At 37.9% G+C, this 7,823-nt stretch overlaps 1 protein-coding gene across 1 annotated transcript in view; it reads right to left on the reverse strand.

The window, feature by feature from the left end:
• Window positions 1–7,823, reverse strand: part of LOC109467969 (F-box/LRR-repeat protein 21-like) — a 19,105-nt gene that overhangs the window by 7,847 nt on the left and 3,435 nt on the right. The gene's annotated exons all lie outside the window — the stretch shown is intronic.

The following is a 7,823-nucleotide window of genomic DNA, read 5'->3' on the forward strand; positions in this document are numbered from 1 at the left end:
TTTCCTGTTATGTTATTTGCATTTTAGGAGCAACGTCCTTGCTTGGAATATTAGATAGACGTTGGCCATGATAAAATTGTTTATACATATGTACTGGGTTCAAATTGTGTGGCTTGGTTTTAATAACTGTTGTCCATATGTAGCTAGATTGACATTTGATTGTTTTATCATATCATATTATGTAATTCTGTATTTTTGCTGTGTGATGTCTACTGGCCCGAGACTTCATGTATCATTGTCCCCAATATGTATTTGTGTAAAAATTCTACTTTTTTTTTTTAAATTACAGTTTTCAATAGTACATGTACCAAATTTCTAAAGATTTGACAATAATTTATACAATGTTAATTTCAAAAGTCATTTCAGTTTCAAAAGTGATATTTTTGTTAAGTTTGAAACAGTACAGTTAGGGGTGCTAGCTCATTCAATTTTCCATGTTACCTGTTTTTTTTTTTGTGATAAAATCTCCACCAGGAACCAAAGCTGTCACTGTAAACACTTTGATGAATACACGGAGACCACTTTCTGAACGGTTCTTAGTTACCCAACAAGCCCAGAAATCTGAAGGACTTCTTTCTGCATTGATACAGGTTATTTATAGCACAGCCTACAGACAAAAGATAAATTTTATTTTTTCATGCCTGGTTATCTAATCAATATTATTTTCAACTGGAACCATTTACAAACCATGCTGAATCTTAAGGTTTGCTCCATGTAATCTATACTATAGTATAGCTAGATAGGATCTCTATGAGTATGATTGACTTTGTTGCAGGTGAGTATGTGATTAAATATACATGATTTATTCTCCAATTATACATGGTGCTTTTGATTAACAAATCTTGCAAACAGTCTTAAAGAAAAGTGGATCTGTGTGGAAACAATTCCCTGCCTTATTTGTAACCATCAGAAATTCACCAATGCTAAATAAACAAATTTGTATGGTGGAGTAACACGTAGACACATTGTACTACTTGCAATGGACAAAATGTCAGGTGGTTCCTTTGTAAAAATTACAAACATATGTAACCAACAGTCCAACATGTATGTGTTTAGACCTTTGCAATAATTTGATTACTTGTTCAGAGGGTCTACTCTGTCTGGCTTTTGCCATGTACATGTACAAGTCTGTAGATTGCAAGCTTAAGAGTTGATGAAGGTCCACCAACCAGATAGCCTGAGTGTCAGCCTTGTTAGCTTTCGTCCGCTACCCAAGGTCCGCTCCCCGCCAACAACATCATGAGGCGGGGAGCGGACCTTGGGTAGCGGACGAAAGCTAACAAGGCTGACACTCAGGCTACCAACCAGAGCCCAGAAGCTACAAAACTTAATAAAAGTAAGAAAGACTTTTCCTTTGTCCCCTTAAAATCATTAAGCCTTGAAAAAGTTGAATGTGCACTTGGGCCAGCACATTACCTAAGGCAGTCACATACATTGACAACAGCTTAAAAAGGGTCCTCAACACCAGAAGCATTTTGTTATTTTCTATATAGGAGACCACATTTATGATATTGTTACAGTTTATTTCAACTGCTGCCTAGTCCAACTCATGTCAAGTTTCAAAATATACTGATAATTTTAAATTCAGAAAAATGTGTGATAAAACAGAACACTTGCTTCTGGAGTTGAGTTCCTCTGAAAGAACCAGTGTGATGTACTTTATACCATCAGATATGTATGTCCAGAAAGCCTGTTAAACAACTCAGGTATTAAATTTTTATGGCCTTATCAGCTATAGGTACTGTAACAAAGCATTACATTTGGCTAAGTGTGTATGGAACACAACTGTGAAAGTGTGGTGGCTTAGGGGTTCATTTATTTTTCATGATACTTGATGGTAAGATAGTGGATAAAAGGAGCAACAATTGTGCATTTTTTCACAGTATTTTATCATTTTGATAATTTTTAAGGGGTCAAAGAATCATCGAAATTATTATTTGAAGTTGAACAGCCCTTAAAGTTAAACTACCAGACCTTTCCATGCTCAGTTGTATTGGTTGAACTTGTAGCTATTGTTACAGTGCAAATGTGGCTTTGTCATAATGTTTTTATATCTGATGTTTTGAAATCCCCGACTGTTCTGTTCATTATTACTCTTAGCACTGCCTGTTTACCTGAGTCCCAGTATAATCTGGGGTTAAGTGAGACCACAGGTGACTAAACACGACCACCACTCAGAGATCCCATGTGATGATATCAAATGTAAACTTGGTACTTCGTATTGTTGATGAACGTTTATGACAAATAGGGATGGGGCCAGCTGGTTTTGTTTGTACTTGATTCTTGCAATGTACTATTTTTTAAATTTTGTCTACCACTGAAATACTTTTTTTGTTTCATATCATGTTTTTTTCAACAATGAGTGCTCATGTCCAAGATGAAAAAGATCAAATTTTTATGACAGAAGTTTAGCATGGGTTTGATGAGGTGAATATAAAATAAGATCCAAGTCAGTTAGCACAAATCAAAGAAATTTTTATTTTATCAATAGCTCAGAAGTTTTTTTTGGTCACCAATATTTCAACAGTGATTATTATGCAAGTAGACATTCATATGACCCAAGTGCAATACACTCACAGTTACACGTACTTCTGAAGTCTTGAGAAATGACCCAGATTCTAGGTCTGCAGAGACAGTCTATGGATTAGAGCACTAAAGCATGACGGATGCATGCCTGGAGGAGACAACTGCATTAGAAGACGTACGTCACATCTATTTCCAACGTTTTTACGTACTTTCTGATAGAAGCAAATGCGCCCATACTGATTATCAACCCTGTGCAGGTGTTACACTTAAAGACGCCACATTTCTGCAACGCGATTTGGAACCTAAAATTGGCCGGTGGACAGTTCCAAGCCCGGTCGTATCTCCTACTACTTGGGAACTAATCGTCCAGTGACCGTTATCACTCCTATACAGGTGTCGGGTTATTAGATGTCTCCCACAGTTTTAGTGCATTTGGAAAGCAGAAATGTGGGACTGTCTCTAGCCCCAAGCTATTATGGTAGTTACCACGGGTTCAACAATATAATGTAAAACATCACCAAAAACTTGCAAAGCTCATAAGGTATTGTCTACCTATTATTGCAAGCTGTGGCAGCCCCTCAAAAAAACCAGCCAGGAATTCAAGTGTCATTTTGTAGAAAATTGCCCCATTTCTCCCCAGGTAGAAGTGATATGTCAGTTGTGGCTGGGACCGGTTATCAAGCTGATGCAGGTGTAACTCCACATGTCACATTATCCGAAATGTAAGGCTTTTAAATTGATGGATGGCTGTTTGGTAGACCCCATTGGGTGACCATTCAATAAACATTTGATCGGGGTTCTGCTCATGTGTATATAGATTTATAGATGATGAATAAAGCTGTTATTGTGGAGGCTGTTTCCCACGTCATACATGCATCTGTTGTGGGAAGGGAGGCACACACAATTTTGCTGTTTTGCTACATGCACAAATATGACCCAAAGATTGAAACACCGTCACCCCTGACTATCGCATATATCAGAGGATGAATTGCATGTTTGGAAAAATATTGAAAAAAAACTCATTCTCATCAATATCTGATTTCTGATTTTGTCCTAAAGTCCTAAAGAAGCATATGTAAGGGGGTGAAGTCTGCCATCTCAGATTGTCTTCTTCCTCCTTTTAAGTAGCCTGGTATCCAGCCTTGTTAGCTTTAGTCCGCTTCCCAAGATCCGCTCCCCGCTAACAAGGCTGGATACCAGGCTACCTTTTAAGTACTGGTATTCAATTTTTTTCAAATTGTCAATATGTCACTTTTTAAAGGCAGCAAAAAGCAGAGTTGTAGTAAAAAGTGTAGAAATAGTTTGTCACCAGAGATGTAGTCAGATCATGTAGTTTTCCACTTACAAGATTTCCGTTTGTTAATGGTAATGACATTGCTGGAACCCCTCGCCTGATGGAAGTGACCCATAATTCCAGTGGAATAATCCGTGGGTAAGAAGAATTACTGTCGTGACTTAGATGTATAATGTAGAAACCCAAGACTTCTGCATAATGCATTATTCTGATCTCTTATCTCGAGGATTGGATAACGGGGTTCAAAATACTTTAGGTTATTTAATTTTCTGTGATTTAGATGCAGTTCGGAATATATTGATATTTGCCAAGAAATTTTTGGTAGGATGTAGATGGGTTATTCAAGCAGAAGGTATGATTTGGGCCTAGTTTTCCTTAATTTTGAAAACATATTTCACTTAATTAGCTTGTTCTCTATGTTACTGTGAAAATTGATCAGGAAAGATAATATCCCTCTAACTAGAGCAATGGGTGACTGCTATGATATCATAACCAGAAGTGCCAACATGTGAGTTTCTCTTGTTTCTTTAACAATTAAAACTCTGAACAGTAGCGTGACTGACACAAAGATGATAAAAGGAATAAGAAAATGAAAGTTGAATTTCACAAGTATCACAGAAACATAGATCGGATGTCCGCTCTAGACTTGATTCAATCTGCTGGATATGTCCTGAACATGTCTGCTTCCTGAGCATGACTAGAAAGATCATTTGTCACCCTGAGCACACACACTTGCCACTGCAGGAAGACCCGCTGGAGGTCACTAGAGGTCAAATGTGATCTACGTGTTTGTAGGCAACAACGAACTGAAATCAGTTTGATTTGTTGAACGTTAAAACATAAACTGAGAGAAATTGTGCACCGGGGTACTTTTAGTTAGTTTATCACACATAGTTTCAAGGAGTGGATATCTGATGCAAATTTTGCTCCCAGCCCTCAGTTTTCTTTTTGACAATTTCTAATTTTTTTCTTAACAATTTCTACTTGCTGAGGTAGCCTTATGGCACTGAAATTATATTAGACAGCAGGAGAGGCTCAGGAAGAACATTAAAAACTATTTGACTGTTAACATAATATAAAATTTTTGTGGCCTTTCTATTAGCCACAGCCTCAGCTCCAAGCCAAAGTTGTTGATATTCTGCATGAGTACAAAGTTGTTCCTGATTGGGTAATAACTATAGGGGAGGACGAAATGATTTTCCCCACTGCAGCACAAATCACACCAGGCACCCGAGCCTGGGCTGATCTATGGACAGAACATGCATTCTGCTTGGGAACATGTCAGCTCTGATTTATAGGAATACTTCTACAGCATACATATGTAGCTGCACTTGTAGTACCTGTGCATTTTATACCAGTGTATATGTAGCTTCCAGTCATGAAGATTGGAAATTACAAACAAAACCTTTTCTGTTGAAGGAGAAACATAATTTCCTGCGTAATTTCATCATCAATTGTGCCAGAATGAAATGATTCAAGTCAAAGTGCATCTTCATATGGTAGGAAAGGAAGGAACTATGTATGTGTAATTTTCCTGTTTATATTGATGATTCCTTTACTTCCTCAAATTTTTAAAGGTCTTCGTGTTCGTCACATTTTTCCCATTTTGGAGCCATCCTCTATTAGAACTGTACACGTGTTGTTGCAAGTTGACAGTCAAGTCCGAATTCTCAGATCTCACATCTGTGGAAAAGGAAATAAAGTTCAGCAGAGTTGACCCTGTCGTGCCACACATTCCTTGTGTGTTGGGAGTCGGAAGCCTTGTGGCAACATTGTCTCAACTCTCCCATCCATCCATCGCATGTCAGTGGACAGTCCATCAGGATGTAGATATTGGGGGGGGGGGATAAAGGAAAAGAAAATATTGACGGTTTGTAAATGTTTCTAGAAATGCAAACATTCATCTAAAAAGAAACTTCAACATGCTCTACTTCCCAAAGACACGAAATTGTCTGATTGACACAATGGTGATGTAATAGAATTACCAGTATATATCAGAAAGATGTATACTAGTAGTAATTTTGTAGAGAAGGATAAGAATCTCTATGTAGAAAACATGACATGGAATGAACAAAATGGCCAATGGGTCATATATTAGTCTGCAAAAATGTATTGAATTCAAAGGAACTACATTTTGCATATGCAAGCAAGAATCTGAAAAGAGAGCTTTAAGTATCAGACATACTTAATCCAGACCTGATAGTAAATGTGATTGGAAACTGACATTACAAAGAACAAAGGGTGATGAAATCACTGCATGCAACATGTCAGATATAGCTGAAGTCACACCCATTTATTTCCTTTGTGCTTAGACTTTAAAAAAATTCGGCATCAAGATGAAAATAGGATTCAAAGGCTGAGAAGGAAGCTTGAATAATATTTGACTCTTAAACCTGTGTGTAACTGTGTACCAAGGTAAATTCTTTTTCCTCAGATTCTGTTACCATCATTGTTTTTTTCCAATCCAAGACTCAACAAATTTGATTGGTATGACCTAAACCTTTTTAGCATGTGCAGAGATTACTTCATGCTTCACAATACACAACTAAATTTCCTACATTGATGTGCCTACTTCATGCTGGAAGACCATTGCTCAGGCCATGACTACAAGGTGCACTCACTGCTCAGTCATAAACTACCACCAGTACTTCCTCCAGTGATAAGGAGGGTTGACCCAATTTCCTTGGAACGTGAGCGTTCCAATCAGCCATTCATCTGAGGAGTTACAGTTGCAAATGGATTTCTTGGGTCCTTTATCTGTAGTCCAATATCTATCACTAGTGACATCTCAGTTTCCTCTCTCCATCTCAGTTACAAAAACCTTGTTGCACTAATGCCAGTCCAGGGCCACCTTAAGTCAACTACATGTACATGTACTTAATGTATAAATGTGGAATACATGTAACTGTGTTTGATGCAAGACTGTAATATATTTTCTATATCCAGTTTTTACTATCGCTACTCAAGTACATGTACATGTATGTTGTTGAGGTAAAGTAGATAGGGGTTTTTGTAAAGTTCCAAAATTTAATGGCTAGATTATATATAGAAGCCACACAGCAATCATACGTTGGCCTTAATTTGGTCCATTTGTCCTTGTCTTTGGTCCCATGTTTATTGGAAAGGACACCTGCATTTAGTAATAATGAATACTTGGTAGTTTGTAGAGGGATGCCAGTCATATCCAATACCAAGTGGGATCCAATATCTAGTTTACAAAGATAAGATAGCGTGGCGATCTACATTGTACACGTGTCAGCCAATAGAAAAGGCATTCCTGTTACCTACATAATCACATAACCCAAAAAACATTGCAAAGACCAACCCTAACATTATCCTTCAATCCCTTGACCTTGCCCTCCTTACATTGCTCAAGCTGAAGGTCGCAATGCTCTATTTACCAGCAAGAAAATAATACTCGTAAGGGTTAATGGTTTTCTTGGGTCATCCTATTCTTTTTCATACACGACCAATACATGCTCACATTGACTCTTCCCCATAGAGCTAGAGCACCTCTCCCCATCTGTGTGGTTATTGATTCTAGTCAGGACCACAGCTATGCAGAGATAACAGCAGACAGAATCTGCAGCTGAGACTTGAAAATGATGGCCAGGTTTTGGAGGGGGTTTCAGCTGGAGAGAGCTACAGTTTGTACGTGAAGATGAATGGAAATGGAAACACAGCAAACAGTTGACTGAAGCTTGATATAAAATTTGCTACATAACTGCTGAAGGTATCTGAGGAAGAATGCTATTATAACTTTAAGGTTCTACTCATCGACATGTGATGTGTTCCTGTCTCTGACTTTGAGCGATCTTTCTTTTGTAGGATTCACAGCAAAATGCTGCTATAGTGTCACACCTAAGGATGACAAGCAGATGATATATACTCAATACAGTTGTTTGATCTAAAGTCTACAACTCTAGATGATAGATCTGCCTTTTGGTGGAATCTGAATACTAGTACCTGTGACACAAGTGTGAATGCCATAGACCTTAGGTCC

Source organism: Branchiostoma belcheri, unplaced genomic scaffold, assembly GCF_001625305.1.
Source record: "Branchiostoma belcheri isolate BF01 breed outbred unplaced genomic scaffold, Haploidv18h27 scaffold19, whole genome shotgun sequence".
NCBI classification, from domain to species: domain Eukaryota; kingdom Metazoa; phylum Chordata; class Leptocardii; order Amphioxiformes; family Branchiostomatidae; genus Branchiostoma; species Branchiostoma belcheri.